Source organism: Lutjanus erythropterus, chromosome 15 (genome assembly GCF_056507025.1).
Source record: "Lutjanus erythropterus isolate fLutEry1 chromosome 15, fLutEry1.hap2, whole genome shotgun sequence".
Classification (NCBI taxonomy): Eukaryota; Metazoa; Chordata; class Actinopteri; order Lutjaniformes; family Lutjanidae; genus Lutjanus; species Lutjanus erythropterus.
This window is the reverse complement of record NC_139331.1, coordinates 20,760,799-20,777,551: the sequence shown is the minus strand read 5'-3', so window position 1 is coordinate 20,777,551 and position 16,753 is coordinate 20,760,799. Positions and strand designations below refer to the sequence as shown.

At 39.5% G+C, this 16,753-nt stretch overlaps 1 protein-coding gene across 3 annotated transcripts in view; it reads right to left on the bottom strand.

Moving 5' to 3' along the window:
• sipa1l1 (signal-induced proliferation-associated 1 like 1) overlaps nt 1–10,621 on the bottom strand; it is a 105,822-nt gene extending 95,201 nt beyond the window's left edge. For all 3 annotated transcript variants that reach the window (XM_084736923.1, XM_084736920.1, XM_084736922.1), the window contains exon 1: nt 10,429–10,621. The gene's annotated coding sequence lies outside the window, so the exon portion shown is untranslated. The remainder of the gene's footprint in view (nt 1–10,428) is intronic.
• Nucleotides 10,622–16,753: the final 6,132 nt, after the last annotated feature.

The window sequence follows — 16,753 nt, the reverse complement described above, 5'->3', positions numbered from 1 at the left end:
CACATAATAAAAGTGCTGTAATCCCTTAATATAATGTCCTTTGCAAAGTGCACTGGACGGCATTACTGTAACCAGAGATAGTATGACTGTTTGATTTTGCTCAGGGCACCAATTTACCAAATGGTTTTGGGGTAGATCTGGATCCTACATATGATATGGTGGACTAATTGACAGTGCTGACATGGTTTCAGTAGTTTCAATTCACACTGAATGTTGCTGTCAATTATTTTCTTTTTCCTTTTAGTAAGTCCAAACATTAGCCATTAACTGATATGCATCCTCAAGATGTGATGTTGTAATTTTACTTCTTCCACAACATATTTGGGTAATATGTTGAAATCATAAAAGTAATACTGAACTCAGTACCCCAAAGATATTGAAGTGAATACTAATGAGATCTTGCAGTGTTTTTCTGTGGTTAGAGCCTAGCTTGTGTCAAACCATGTTGAGCAATCCAAATGACTAAAGGTCGCTTGGTAATTGGGTAGAGGATCACTTGCGTATTCAAATTGATGGTGTATTAGGTTCTGACACAATACATGCATGTCTTTCAGGTTGGCGCTTCACACTTTCAGGGCCTGTACAAAACAGTATGTAATGACTACAGCTACAGGAATAAATTGTTTATTAATCGACTGTAAAATTAATTGACAACTATTGATTAATTGTTTTGAGTCATTTTTTTAACAAAAACTATCCAAATTCTCTGATTTGAGCTTGTCAAATTTGAATATTTTCTGCTTTTTTATCCTTTATCATGGTAAACTGAATATGTTCTGTGGACAAAACAAGATATTTGAAGATCTCATCTTGGCCTTTACAAATGAGAGACCAACATTTTTCACCATTTTCTGAAATTTCATGGACCAAACTACTAAATAATATAAACTAATCATTAATTCCAGGCCTAGTAATGACTCATTCCATGTGGGCAACACGTCCATATTCTGACAAATCTACAAAAAATCTGGGATGAAGTCCTCTTTTAGTTCAGTTAGCATGCAACAATGACACCAGATCAGTTGAGTGCTGGCTAAACTTTTTTGCATCATTCAATGTTTGTTGTGATTAGCAACAAAAAAGTATTAATCACATATTTTTAGGTTTGCAACAAAGAATTTTTTTATATATATAAAATAGCTCTACAAATTTTTACTGAATATCGACCAATCAGTGGCTATTTGAGCTAGGCATCCTTGAATGTAATCCATCTAAAACCAAAGAGAGATCCTAAACAAGTCAAGCCAAAGCTAGCCAGACAGTGAGTAAGCTGCCAAAGATGTATGTCTTACATCAGCTGCTATGATGTTAGCAGTTAGCATGCTAGTTAACACTGATACCTGTTTCTGTAGGTTCATACAGAGCAGGTTTAGCCTATACAGTCACAGACCTTGACTGATTGACAGTCATAAAAACTGAGCTGGGATAATATTAGTCATGACAGATGTCAGTTTGCAAAGCAGCAGCTAAGGTGCCGCCAGTCAACCCATACACTGGGTTATCTGGCTGGTGTATGCAATATATTACAATTAATTCCAGGATGGAGAATAAGCTCAAGTTACCAAATATGAATTCTTAGGCTGATAACCTCAAACTGCGAAATTCAATCTGTTTTCAGGCTGACAACAATCACATCACATCTTGAAAGCTGGAATAGCTATGTAATTTCTTGACAAATAGCTTGCATAAATTTCAGGTTACAGCGCCACACACTCACACTAATTTTCCCAAAATGGCACAGGAGAGACAGCAGCAATTAACAAATCCAACAGGGTCAGAAAAGCACTTCTATCACTAATACCAGCCCAGGCATCCAACAGTAGCAACATCCTTTTAGTCATCCAACAGAAATTTGAGAGCTCTGTCTGCTTGGAAACAGATGGCAAGGCAGTTGGTAGGAATTTCGGCAATGCTCCCATACATGTTTGGGGATAAGATTTACAATTCTCGTGCATAGTCGTGTTCTTGTGATGTCATCATGGGAGTTGAAAAGAAGAGGAGTTGATAACGCATTGATAATGTTCCACCTGCACTTAACTTTTCAAACCACACAGCTGCCACGTTGTGCTTGTTCTCCCTGTTGTGTAAACCGTAACAGATCACAACTAAATCACTGAATTCTCTTAACTTCTGAATATTCATCACAGTGATGGTGCAGGAAAAGTGGTGCAACTTTATGGCATTTTTCTTTTTTCAGTAACAACATACACGTTACAAGCATGCTGAGCATCTCACAGATTAACAAGGGAAAGAAGTTGCTACCAATGAGTAAAACAAGGTTATAATCTACAATTTCATAGCATCCAATATTTATCATACATTAACAATCTGATGTGTTCACTCAAAGCTGAGCAGTGTCAGACCAACATTAAATCCCTGACCAGGAGCAGAATCTCAAATCCAGAAGGAATATGTGTTGAAAAATCAACACATGATCAATACACTGGTCTAAAAGAGGTCTGAGGCCACATGAAGGGAAAAAAAACATGAATAGGGTGAAATCCTCAGCTACATTTTTTCCTGCAGCAGCAGTAGTGCAATCAATTTCATTGTTTACACACACCATAATTTACCTTGATGTAACTTGGGTTCTGTCTATTTCATGTTTTTAATAAAAGTCACTAGAGATGAGCTATATGGCCAAAATCTTCTATCACTGTATCCTTTTATATTACAGTAACAGTACATATCACAGTACAGTAATTGTTCAATAAATTCAATTAAGAAATGGTTTGTAATAAAGTAATGTAAATATAATGATTAAGTGGCTAAAGGCAGATAATAAAACATCTAGAACAGTCTGCTGAGTTCTGAAAAATTATATCACTTAAACTAAGAGTATCAATGATACCTGAAATCTAAGACAATATCTGGTCTTGTATCATAATATCGATATAGTATCAATGTATTGCCCAGCCCTATACTATACTTCTCCACATTTGATTATTTCTTTTTAGTTTGGAACAAGCATACAAACAAAGACACTGCCTAATATGAGACAACACTTGAGTTAAAAATAAATGGCTCAAAAAAGTAAAACGTGTTTTCATTACCTTAAAATTAGTTGTTTATATCTTCAGAGGCCGCAGGCCTCTTCCATGGACCCTGCCGTGTTGCGCCACCATGATTCTACATTAGCCCAGAACAGACAAATCGAACTCTTGCACTAGATAGGGTCTTTTGCATTTTGCATGAGTTTCTTAGCCCCTTCGGGTTCTCCATGAGGTGTCAGTAATAGGTTACCGCTGGTGTTGTCCAAAATAGCCACATACAGTGCATAGTCTCACCATTTTTCAAGTTATTCAAGTTTAGGCTTTAGCATTTAACTATTGTCAGGTGCTAACTGTCCACTCTGGCTTGTACTATTGTAGAATTTGGATTCTTGGAACTTTGGCACTAATGCTGGCAGCATTTAAGCATTGTTCTCACAATATCTAGACTGTTCTGACTCTCTTTCTCGCTCTCAGGGCTCTCCATCTGTACAGTATGTTCCTCCTGTTTACTTCTGCATGGATTAGCCTGCCTAGTCATTGTTTCATCATGTTTGTATAGATTTTTTTTTGCTCATCTGTCACAACTGAAATCTGAGCTTTTTTTTCGTAATCCACACTGCTTTTGTGTGCTATAATCCACTCTTACAGCCCTAATTAAGATTTTTTTTCACCAGACAGAGAGGAGAAAATGTAGAGTGGAGATCCGATGCAGTGGAAATTTAGCTTTAAAGTCCCATCACCTCAGGTGGAATGGCTAAAATTAACTGCTTCTTCTTATGTCCTCTCTTCTCTTCTCTGGCTGCTATGAATGGCCCTGACATTGCCGACTGAAAGCCTCAACAGGGTTTCCGATTTATCCTCTGAAAAAAACCCTGGATCAAAAGAGATATGCAATTTTGAATATCAGAGAAAACACCGCAAGGGCTGTTTGTTAAGTGAAAACAATACGCTGGCTTGCACTTCAAATGTGTCAGAGCACACAGACCTGGGTTTTTTAACAACACTGCACTGAAGTCTTGAGGGACAAAATCAGGGTTGAAATACATTCCAGATTTTGCAAACTAAGAAAGATAGCCACATATACAACTATTGATTGAATGGTTACAAGTTTATCTGGATGTATTACCATTAAAGACAGGCAACTGTATGAAATGTATAGGAACAGTCAAAAATACAAATCCATAGTGGTGTTAATTATGTTTGCATGATAGTGGGCACAGATTCCATATGCAGATTTTGTTTTCACAGTCAGGGTAGCGGTGGCACGAGAACTTCAATACCAAGTCAATGCCAAAATTCTGAAAACATGACACTAATTGTTTTTCTACAGTTCCATACAGTACAGTATCAGGGATGCGATTCTTCCAGACCTGATGGGCATGTGTTCTAGTTTGGCATCAAATGCCAAAGTAAGAGAGAACATCTACCAGCACGGAAGAACTACAAGTTGTTGTTCTTAAGTGCTGTCAGGCATTATTATCAACAATACACTGATAATAGCGACAAGTGCAGCTACAGCGACAGCTCCATTGCAACTTCGCCATGCTATAGCTGCTGCTGACTAAGCAGCTATGGGTAAGTACAAACAAGAAAAGATATTCAATGCAATATACATAGTAGGAGGTCTCTGCACTTTATCAGCTAAGGCAATGATTACCTAACTTTTTTCTGGCATGCCCCCCTTTCAGAAGCTGGCAGAAGTTCTAGCCCACCCACCCCCAAATTTTTAATCAGTCATTAACAATAAACCTAGATAGGATATTACCACTCAGCCTTGCCTAGGGCTGGTTCGGTATCGGTATTCAATATCTTTGAAGTATAGATTAAAATAATCAAGTACCAAGTAGTATCAAAACTTCTCCAAACAAACAATACCTGCATTCAATCATTTTGGTACCCAGATCTAGAAAAAAATTACTATCTATATGGTTTTGCTCACATCCAATCACTGCAAACATTCTTGATAAAGAAGAGCCTTTGAAAAAAGTTAGCAAATTAAGTGATTCATTGCCATCTATATCACTTTAAGGGCACTGGTATTGGTACTGGTATCATACTTTTTTTTTTAAATAATACTCAGCTCTAGCCTTGCCTCCAATTTTCCCCAGTGGCCACTCGGGGTACTGCAGTGAGAAATACCCCTGTGCCCCAAAAACCATTTTCCCCCATAAGCCACCATTATAAAAGAGACATCTGTAAAACTGTTGACACACTACCTCAAACTGCAAAGAAGGTCAGTTATTTTTGACCCATGGAGAGTGTTTTATATTTGTAAAAGCTTTCTGTGAGCAGAGAAAAGCAATTTAAAAATCTGTGTTGTCATCACAATGTAAAGTCTATAGACCATGTGGGAACCCACAGCTGGGGATCAAGGGCAAAAAACACTGTGCATATTCAGTGTGCCGCAAATACAGAAAGTAAACCCAGAAGCTAGCAAACATTTTTGGCATATACGCCAGGCAAGCAATTCTCATCAGACTGAATGGGCACCGTCTTTGCATGCTGTATCTAATTCATTAAAACACATGGGAGTTACAAGCATGTTGCATTTCATTGTCCATTTTTGATGTCTGCCTGTGAGCCAGCACCTCACTACAGAAGGTATGCATTTTCCCTCAAGTTTTTTTATCTTCCTGTTTTCAATATCAGCCGTCACTACAAGAAACCACCAATTTGTTCACAGGAAAGTCACCACTTGAAAGGGACACTAGTTGATCTATAACACCAGTACTCTGACTCTCCCCTCCATCATCAAACATTTCCATCCTGTATTCTGTCTACAATGAGAGCTGAGAAACATACCATATCTTGTTTGTAGTGTGAATTATGCTCATTGGGTAGTGCTAATTAGCCAATGTACTGTATCATCCTAGAGCCATCCTGGAGTGATTCTGCTGTTGCAATTACAGTTGGCAGTGATGCATTTAACACAACACTCTTGAAATAGGTGTTATTATGTTCAGATTACAGCAAAAACTCTGCACAACATTTGAGCAAGAAGGCCACCTCTAAATTCTCCTTACAGGAAAAACCCTGATTTATTGGTGCCTAGTAGATTTATTAAATCATTCTGCCCTGCAGTGTGATCTATTCACTGTTAACGAGTATTTCTTGCTCTGGTATTTCTCAAGAGACAGCCCACCCCTAGACCTTAAACAGAGGGAACTCACATTCCAATCTCCAGCATGCAGGGAGACTGAGAAGACAGGGAGGGAAAGAAAAACGCAGAGAAAAGGAGAAATGAAGACAAGGGACAGGGGAGGGAGGGGAATGGGAGACAGAGAAGAAGGAGAGATAAGGTGAGGGATGTGGACAGAAATGATGAGAATGTCAGAGTCCTGGCATGCTTTCCACAACAGGAAGGAAGCAAGACGAGAGGAAAAGGCACCATCAGTGATGGGAGAAGGGAGGAGGGAATCGTGGGAGGCTGAGAGTAAAGAATTAGTGACAGAAGTGAGACAGAAGGGAAGGACAAGGCAGAGATGCAAGAAAGTAGCCGGTAAGGGAGGGGGACATGGGCTTCATTCAGACAGCAGGCAGAAGTGGCCCACATCTTTTCTTTTTTTTGGCTTGTATCTTGCTTGGATCTTTTCAATTCTGATTTGGGATCCTTTTACATATGGTCCTAAATCAGATACAGATCTGATTTTTTGCAATGTGACCTCAGTGTGAATAATCATGTTGGAATTCATGCAACTTTTATATCCCGGCCACAAACATTGTGTGGAGAGGCACTGACAAACGTAGTTAAAAGTATCTTAGAAAGAAGAGAAGAAAAGAAATCTGTTTCTGTGAAGCCATTCACATCACGATGCACCCCTCCTGGCTCAGACTCCACATCCACACAGACCTCCATACACAAGTAGCAGCTATTGCTCAACAACAATCCATAATTAAAACTATAGCTCTCTTTCTCCTCATCCTCATCATCACAAATTCACAGGCTTCTAATGCACATCAACTTATAAATACAGCTGTTAATGCTTCAGGTGTCATGCTTCACTGGCCTCCATGTTTACTTTCGTACAACAGCATGATACATCTTTGTTATTGTTCTTTCGCACATGCAGGTAGAGTTGTTACGATACCAGAATTTTACAGACAATACAATACTTATATAAAAAAAACAATTATTTTCATACTCAATTACTGTTCTATTTTATCGATTAAATGAAAAATGTTTCCCCAGAGCCATATATGACATCCTCAAATATCTTGTTTTGTCCACAACCCAAAGATATTCAGTTTGCTGTCATAAATTAGTAAAGAAACCTGAATATATTTTCATTTAAGAAGCTGGTATCAGAGAATTGTGTCCTTTTTTCTTAAAAATTTACTCAAACCAATTCACTGATTATCAAAATAGCTGGCACTCAATTTAATAACTAATACAAGAGTTTTGACAGCCTTACATGTGGGTCAGTTCAGGACTATGACCAGTTCACACTGGAATCTGATATAGGCTACTTTTTTTTAAAATGTGAACAGCCAAACAAAATAAATCAGATCTTAGCACTAAGGCTTGCAGTGTGAACATACCCACAGTGAGGCTAGTGTGGGAGGTTGTAAACAGGTAAGACCCCATTTTCAGCTCCTGTCAGCGCTTATGCATTACATGCAGACAGTGAAAGTGCAAGCTGGTCTGCTATGAGATTAAAATGTCCTCTTTTTCCTGACTTTGCATTTGCCAGATTTCTCTCTGTGTGCTGCCAAAAACCTTGCCTGTTCCAGATATGCCTAGGCTGCACATTAGAGGATTTTTGAATGAGTGACCACATCCCAATCACAGTGCATCTGATACAAATTTAAGACCTCAAGATTTTGCTTGCAAGTACTAACAAAGGCCCTGGGAGAATCTTCATTTGAAAATCCCAATAAGAGCCAATACAGTACTTACAATGAAGAGGGTTGAAGCCCTTTTTGAAGACAAATTTTTAGCCAACTCCAGCTGCTTAATCCATGAACACCTAGAGAGATGTCTCAGCTGCTCTACATCCCAAAAGCCCTTTGATAATCTTTTAGCTCTCCATGAGCGACCCTGACATTTTTCTTTTCTCCCACCTCCCCTATAATTCGGCAGCTACATGTGTTGCAGAACATGTGCGCCTCCACCTACACACTCAATTTCAATAGCCTACTTAATATTGTAAATGCAACAGCCTTCAGATCTGCTCAGCCTTGGCATTCACAGGCACTGACAAGGGGGGGTTGATGGCATGAGATGTTCCACTGCTAACACATGAGAATTGGGGGGGGGGGCAGTGACTGAGGTAGCCAGAGCAAAGCGGACAAAGCAGTTGAAATGGTGTCTCAAAGAGAGTATATCGCTAATGCTGCTGTTGTGTTTCAAGTTAAGAATTTGACCCACCCAGCCAGCCGATGAATAGAGATGAGATGTCTTTGACACGTCCATTTAAGACTTGTCAAAGGAAGAAGGCAGTGTGTTTCTGTGTGTGTATGTAAGCCCCCTGGAGGGCTGAAGCTGGTAGCCTGAGGACAGACTCCACAGGTTGAGATGGCAGCAATAACAGAAGACAGAGCAGCTACAGGGGGTCCACTTACAATAGAAATCCCTCTCAGGGTGTCATTAGGGCAGAGGAAGGTTCAGACAGAAGAATGACCTCACAAATTTGCATATAAGCAAACCTTAGTGAGTGCTAGAACTTACTTGTCTTAAAGGGACAGCCAAAACCAACAATGCATTTTTCCTCTTACCTGTAGTACTATTTATCAATCTAGTTCGTTTTCATGTGAGTTATCGAGTTTTGAGATATGTCAGCCTTCTCTCAAATATAATTGAAAATGAAAGGTGACACTTGGCTTGTGGTGCTCAAAGCACAAAAAAATAAATAATAATAATAATTTTACAAAATTAACAGCAATGAAATCATAGCACTGGCTAGCTCAGTGATGCTAACATTACAGTTCAGCTAAGGAGGACGCCATTAATGTTTACATCTCATGCTGTCACAAGCACAAGTCTCTCATCCCTGAGTAGATGCACCTCCCTCTGCACTGTGATACAATTGGCAGGTGTTGTACCATACAAAGAAAATAGTTCCTACAGGACACTGCTCACAAGGGCTGTGGATTAACTTGGTTAACAAAGAGGCGATGCTGTTGAGTTTTTCCAAGGATTTTATTTATTTATTTATTTATTTTTTGATGCTTTGCGCACCACAAGCTGAGTGCCATCTAGATCCATTATATTCAAAAGGCAGGCATCTCTACGGCTGATAACTCCAACTCACAGCACTACAGGTAAGATGAAAAATGTGTATTTTTGATTTTGGGGAAAACTGCTCCTTTAATTAACCTAAAGCACACCCTAAACATAAATAGTTAGACTTAGAGAACAATTTGGTCATTCTGAGGATGAATTCATCACTTCATCACTTAAATGTAGCACTATTACATCACTACTCATATCTGACTAGACTACACAGACGGCCATTTTGATTAATGAGAATGGTTTTGACAAGCAGTAGACAGAAATTGTGCTTGAACTTGGTTTTTGATTTCCTGCAAGTTCCAAGTTGTGCATTGTTTTTTTTCAGTAGTCGATTATGTATAATTAATTAATAGCATTTGAATAACCTAGGAGCCTGGTTTTAAGAATAAACAATTCAAAACTTTCCCTGCAAAAATCAACACACGGTCGCACCTCTCTGTAAATCCACACCTTACAGACAGCTGGGAGCTAATGTCCAAACGACCCATAGAAACGACAGCAAATTGCACTGCAACAGTCAGTGTGTGTACACTACACGTCTGCTTCACTGGAAGTATGACAAGGTAAATCACCTCACTGTGGTTGTGTCATCGTTCACTCACGAGTAAAAAGATGGACAGCAGCGAGGTTGAGGATGACAGGAAAACCCACAAGAGCGACTGGCAGCAGCTAGCTATCCCAATTATACAGCGGTCACGCAGGGACTTAACCAAACAACAATTACCTTTATCTGATGGTCATTTTGCTTGGTTTCCTGTTACTTTAAAAGCAACGGTGAATCGTTGTCTAAATTTTAAACTGGGGGTTGTCTCATGGAGAGGCATAGTTAGAGAACGAAATGTTAACTGAACGGGGGCTATAAAAGCCACACAAATGAAAAGGATTGATAAGCTAGCCACCGACGTGGCTGGTTGGCGTAAAGAGCTCTTTAAATACAGCTAACTAAAACAGATATTAGCAAGAAAATAAGGCGGTGTATGAGCCGCGACACACCACTGACAATAACCGACTGTTACCTAAACTTTTAAGTGTAGTTATCTCGCCAAAGCATTACCTGAAATCCCTCAATGGGTCACATGAACTCAAATGCACAGCGAATAAACCAATAATCATTTTCGACTGTTGTCCACCAACAACTAGCTAACGGTGTTGATATCGCCCGTTTGTCAGTGAGAAGACCAACGGAGGAGAGAGCGCACTCACCTTTAATAACGTCCACCTTGTCAGCGTTTTCCAGAAGAAAAATAACGCTCTCGCTGGTTTGTCACCGGCATACAAAAACCGTCACGGCCGGTAAAGATAATACGAACCGGCTGTAATGAGTTTGTAGCAGAAAACCTGTAGGGTTCTTCACAATTTTGCGCCTGTTGTTGTCCGTGCACTCTCTTTGCCGACCGACCGCCTCTCGGTTTGTTCAAATCAGAAGTTCATCCAAAGTTGCAGCGGTTCGCTCCGCCTCGCGACGAGGATGAGGTCACCGCCTCTCTCAACGGTCGTGTCTGGAAGGGAACCCAAGATTTGTGATGCTCTCGCGAGATTTGTACACCTTATTCTTTCAATTGTACGTATTGTACAAATGTATTATGTTTTTAACGTCACAACACTACAATTAAGATGGATTCAGGGACAGAAAACACACGGTTAGGGTTAGGGAATGGCCATAGTTCCGGAATAAATTATCATTCTCGCGTGATCCTACGCGGGCTCGGGGATCCCATCTAATCACGTCCTCTCTGAACTACTCTTGGCTCTATTCTCGCGATAGGAAGAAGAGCGCTCGTTCTCGCAGATTAGTAGACTGCGTAGTCTCGCGATACAACACAGAGTGGACTGAAAAGAGCGAACTAGCAGATTGCTGGTGAAGGGATGGGAGAGAGAGAGGGAAAGCGTTGCTCTGGCAACAGAATCGGATGGCTTTTCTCCATGCACGCAACTGGTGTTTGTGTTGTAGGTTTGGGTGTTGATGAAGACTGCGAATGGTGAAACTCAGGATGTTGGTATTGCATCATCCATTGCACTTTGCATCAATGTATGGCAAAATTGGACAACCATCACAAGATACATATAGCTTAGCCTAGGTCCTATGACAAGATGACACTGACTGGTTTATGCAATCTTGGCGTGGAGTTAACCACATGTAGAACAATTTTACAACAACTACAATTTAACTACAACTTGCAATAGGTGATTAATGACAATCGCCAGCTATTTGATTAAAATCACAAGTGTTTTGCAACCAATATGTCTGCAATGGGATACTATGAATTTCATTTTAAAAATGGCATGTTTCTGACTTCACTTCAACAATAGCTCCTTATCTTCTCCTTAAAATTCCTCTGGTTGCTTAAAGTAATAGTTCACCCAAAAATTTAAATTTACTCAATATCTACTCACCCCTGTGCTGATGTGAGGATGGATGAAGATGTCCAGTTCACAAAACACTCCCGGAGCTTCAGCGGAAAACAGCGTTGCAGCCAAATCCAGTACAACTGAAGTGAATGGTGACCAGTTGATGAAAAAGGAGCACAAAAAAAACCTACAAAATACTGCTCATGTGGTGTAATCCAAGTATCCGCAAGCTGCGACATTAAAATTTGACCCAAAAAGACACCATTTACACCATATTTTTAGCCCAAACGGCTGAAGCGGGTACACAGGCTCTCGCCCAAGCAGCGCGACACGAGATATTTGAGATCTCGCGATACCTTCACACCTGTGTTTACATGCTACCTGGAAGAGATTCAGACGACAGAGAGAGAACTGCTCAGAAACAGTGACTTGTTACATGAACTGTTGACTTCGCAAACTTTCAACAAAGAAGAAAACATAGAAGAAGAACATCGTGTCTTTGCTGCAGCCGCGGACTACAGAGCGAGAGCAACGGAAGCCTGGTGGTGTAGTGTACAAAGGTCCAACTTGCGTTTCAGGCATGTGCACGTGGGTCCAGTCTGAGAGGCTACAGTTGACATTTAGGCTAAAAACATGGTCATGGTCTTTTTGGTCATATTTTAATGTCGCAGCTTACAGACATTTGGATTGCACCAAATTTTTGTGTTCTTTTTTTACATTTTAAAACTGGTTACTGTTCACTTCAATTGTACTGGATTTGGCTGCAACACTGTTTTCCGCTGAAGCTCCGGCAGTGTTTTGTGAACTGGAGACCTTCACACATCCTCACATCAGCACAGGGGTGAGTAGATATTGAGTGAATTTTCATTTCTGGGTGAACTATTGCTTTAAGTGAGGACTGGCCTTCCCTAGTCCCTAAATCAAACACACCTATAACTCAGTGTCAGTTTAGTTTGGATGTAGTTGAGCTGCTTTTTGAAAGTAGTTTTAGTAGCAGTAGTACTTTTAGTGTGATTTTTTTTTTTTCCCGAGAGTAATAAAGATGTACTTTAACAGAAGTGGCTGGCTAGTCTGGTAAACTACCACTTTGAAGTAGTTTCCCCAGCACTGGTTTCTGACAATATAATAAGCCACATTTCTATCTGTTACCATATGTAGCTGCTAGGGATGATAACAATTAACCAATGATTTATTAATTGGTCGCTAAGAATTTGAATGATTAAGTAAACTTTAATCGATCTACTATTATATATCTGATATCAAAGTATATGTGTTTAAGATGTAAGCCTTTACAGCTTTATATGTTTCACAGGCCATGTAATGCTGTCAGAGAATGAGGCGGAGCAGCCGGAGGATATAAGAGGGGAAACTAGAAAATATGTCTATAAAGTATGATCCATATATCATGTTTTCTTCTTATGTCGAGTTTTATCAAAGAACTGTTTGTGTTGGTATTGGATTTTCATTTGCGGAGGTGCCTCTTGCGCTCGTGCATGTTCTTGCAGAGGACTACAGCAAAGTCCCTCTCATCTCTACAGAGAAGCAAGGAAAATTGCAAATATAAAGTATTCATGAAATTAATACAGGCCACTACAAGCACACATTTACTGTGGTGAAGCATGTGAAAAGATTAAAACTTAAATGCTGTAAGCCCAGCATTGCAAATTTCACCTGCTTGATTTGCTCACATACATTAATTACTTCAGCATAAAATTTTAATTAAATAAGAGAAAAAACACTGCCTTAATTAAAGCAGCTCAGCAGGTACCAACATGAGGAGTGGGTGAATTGTATGGGAGTCACAGGAATTCATCTCCTACATAATCACCTGTGAATACTTACATTCCTGTTCTCTGTACTCTCTGTCTTCTGTCTGTCTCTTCTTCTCCGTAATTATTAATTCTGGTTCGGGTGACAGTAGTTCATATTCTCATCTTCATTTGCTCATTCTCTCCACATTTACCTCCACCTTCCTGTTATTTCCACTTTCCATCTATGCATCCATTATTCTGAAATGTCATCCAGGATTACATAACAATCTAATAAAGACAAAGGAAAAGAGATTACCGTCATTAAAACCTCTCTATTCCTGTAGCTCTATGGGTCCTAACACTACCCACCCCATTCTGTCATGGGGCGGATATTTGTGTGGGCGGTTTGTATTGTTCTCTGGTGAAAAACTGCTCCCCCAGGATTAGCTCAAGTAGTCTAATTGGGTTAGCCACAGAATGAAATTCAGCATGGATTAAAGCAGAGAAAAGACACATCACTAACAGTAAACGACAGTGAAACTTTACTGTTTGTTATGCCAATAAAATAGTGAGGCATCAGTTACTTAGGCAGCAGAAAATAGTGACAATGTGAGAAAACTAATTCCTCTAGTTGTGAAATTATGAGGTTTATGCTGAGAGGTGTCCAGTGTCTTTAATCAGTTTTATTTTTGAGAACAGTGTAAAATGATCTTTGTAAATTCCCTACACCATTGTACACACATTATTAGATTAAAAAAAAAATGAACAACACGGAAGCAAAATATGCAGTGTGTGTGTTTGTTTGTGTCAGTGATGCAACAAACACTTTATTAGCAGCTGGTGTTTCTTCCCAGCTCATTTCCCCTGAGTATGGCCTACAACTGAAACTGCATGACTGTTAAGGAAACAAACCCTTGCTATAATAATACTACAGTTACTAATCCAAGTCACCCTAGTTACTGGCAGGTCATGTCAGCTGCTAGCCAAAAAACCTAAACAAAGAATGGAAGATGAGGCAGAGAGGCATACTTTCTTCAGGTGGAGGTATTGTCGTTATTTTGAGTTTGTTTGGTTACCTTGAGAGAGAATAAGTGGTGATAGAATCTAATTTTAGGGTCACACTCAGAAGAGTTGACTTTGTTTCCACCAAAGCCGACATCTGGACAGCAGCAACAAAAGTTTAGGTGTTCGAACTTCACTTATTCAGCAGTTCAACTTTTGGAGCACAACAAGCCTGCCAGCAAGGTACAAATGTAATATAGTAATATAACAAGTGCTGTAACTAATTACTTTTGATATCAAGTGATAAGTAAAGTAATATTACATTTTAAAGGAGTACTAAGTGATAAGTAACTTATTACACCTCCTGAGTCACTTGCCAGACACTGTTCAGAAATATGATTTCATAAGCACCTGAAAATAAGAATCATGTTTTCATCACTTTAGAATGAGCCATTTATATCTACAAAGGATGCTGGTCCTCTTTCATGGAGTTGCACTGCCATGTTTCTACAGTAGCCCAGACAGACAAACCAAACACTGACTCAGATATGATCTTTCAGGTTTTGCACAAGTGTCACAGCCACCTTGGTTCTCCTGCACACTTGGAAGGGGACAGTGAGACAATATCTTTGCAATATGCAAGCACACCGCTAGATGCCACTAAATCCTACACACTGGTCCCATTGAAGTTGGCATTAAATGTAGGTAAATGCTTTCTAAAGCACACCAATTTAAAATCCCAACAGACGACTAGCTGCAATATAAGTTCTATCACTAACATCAAAGATTAATGTTACACATGAAAAATTAACATGGCTAACATTAGCTAGCCAACTACACTTTCACCTATAGTATGTGCAACGTCAGTGTGTTTGTGGAGGTAAAAAGAGAAGTTTGTAAAAGCAGAGATTTTTGTGTCTTTCAGGAGACACAAAAATCAATTAATCATGCACCTTGTCTTTTTTAGACTTTTTAGATGGTTTGTGGTACGTTGGTGCATTGGTAGAAAAAGTGTGGGCAGATGTGTTTATTGTTTATCTATTTTTAGTTTTCCAAAAGCCACCACGTCTTTTGTGCATTGCATTGTGGGGAAACAGTGTATGCCAACATACATCCACTTTTCTTATATGGAGACAAAATCTTTCAAACCTGCTTTGATTTAGATTCAATACAATATGCAGATCCTACTTGTTAGGAATGGAGGTCTCAGATTATATTATGTCCTTTTAATTCTGTGAGGTATGGTAGCATGTCTTTACACTTGCAGCATCTTGTCCTATATCTCCACTTTTAACTTTCATGTTCTCTCTTGGTGGTGTGATATACTCATCTGTGAGAAGAGAAGGAATCTTAATGAGGAAGACTGTTTTTGAAGCTCCTGCTTTTCAAGAGCATGTCCTTTACATCACAGCATCAAATGTGATGTTATAATATCTGATCGTGACACCGCAGCAGCCGACTATTACGTTCCGTCTGAGCTATATTAAGATGTCAAGTAGTGAAGTCAGACATGGGGGGGACCACCTATAGGATACATGACCGCTGTAACCCAGAGAGGGAGAGCGGTGGAATTCCTGGCTCTGTTGCCCCTGGAAGCACAGGAATGAAAAGAATGGGCCCCATTCACAAAGTTCCACTCAAGCAGCGCTCCTACACTAATAGAGATTGACATGAAGAAAGGCGACAAGTAGTTTTCACATACACTGGCTCTTTTGTCTCCTTTATTAAGGGGCATTATGCAGACAGTGTGCTCTGAAAATAGATAGAATTTGACGCGCTTGTTTTTCATAAGCTGCTTTCTTGCTCCTTCTTTGAGTGCTGTACCTATATCATGTGTCCCTCTTTACCTCCATGCAGTTATGTGTTATGGTATGGTCAATTCAATGGACACCGGGTTGGGAATTACAACAGCTGTATGTGTAAATGAACTACCTAGTTCATTTATTGAGTTATGAACTTTGAACATGACCAAGCTAATTTTATTGTGCACTGAACTTTGAGATGCCCCTTGTGAGGCCTCAGCCTGGGTTTGAACACTGAAGATGTGCACCATTTGTAGATACAAAGGGCTCAAATGGTCACAATTCTTACTTTCAGGTGATTAAACACTAATGAAAATATATTTAGGAATATTATAATCCATTTTTGCGATATTCTGCCAATAGAGAACCCTAAATCCTACACAATGGACCTTTAATACACTCATGTTTAGCAGGTTAGGTTGACCATATTCATGTTAGTATACTAACACTTGCTAAGTAGAACCATAAACACAGTACACCTAAGGCTAAATAGAATGTCATTACTTTTGCAGGTGTCATAAACCAAAGTACAGGACAAATTAATTTTTTTTAAAGATTGTTTTTCTTTTTGCCTTTAATTATAGTGACAGCTGAAGACATGACAGGAAAGGGGGGTGAAGAGAC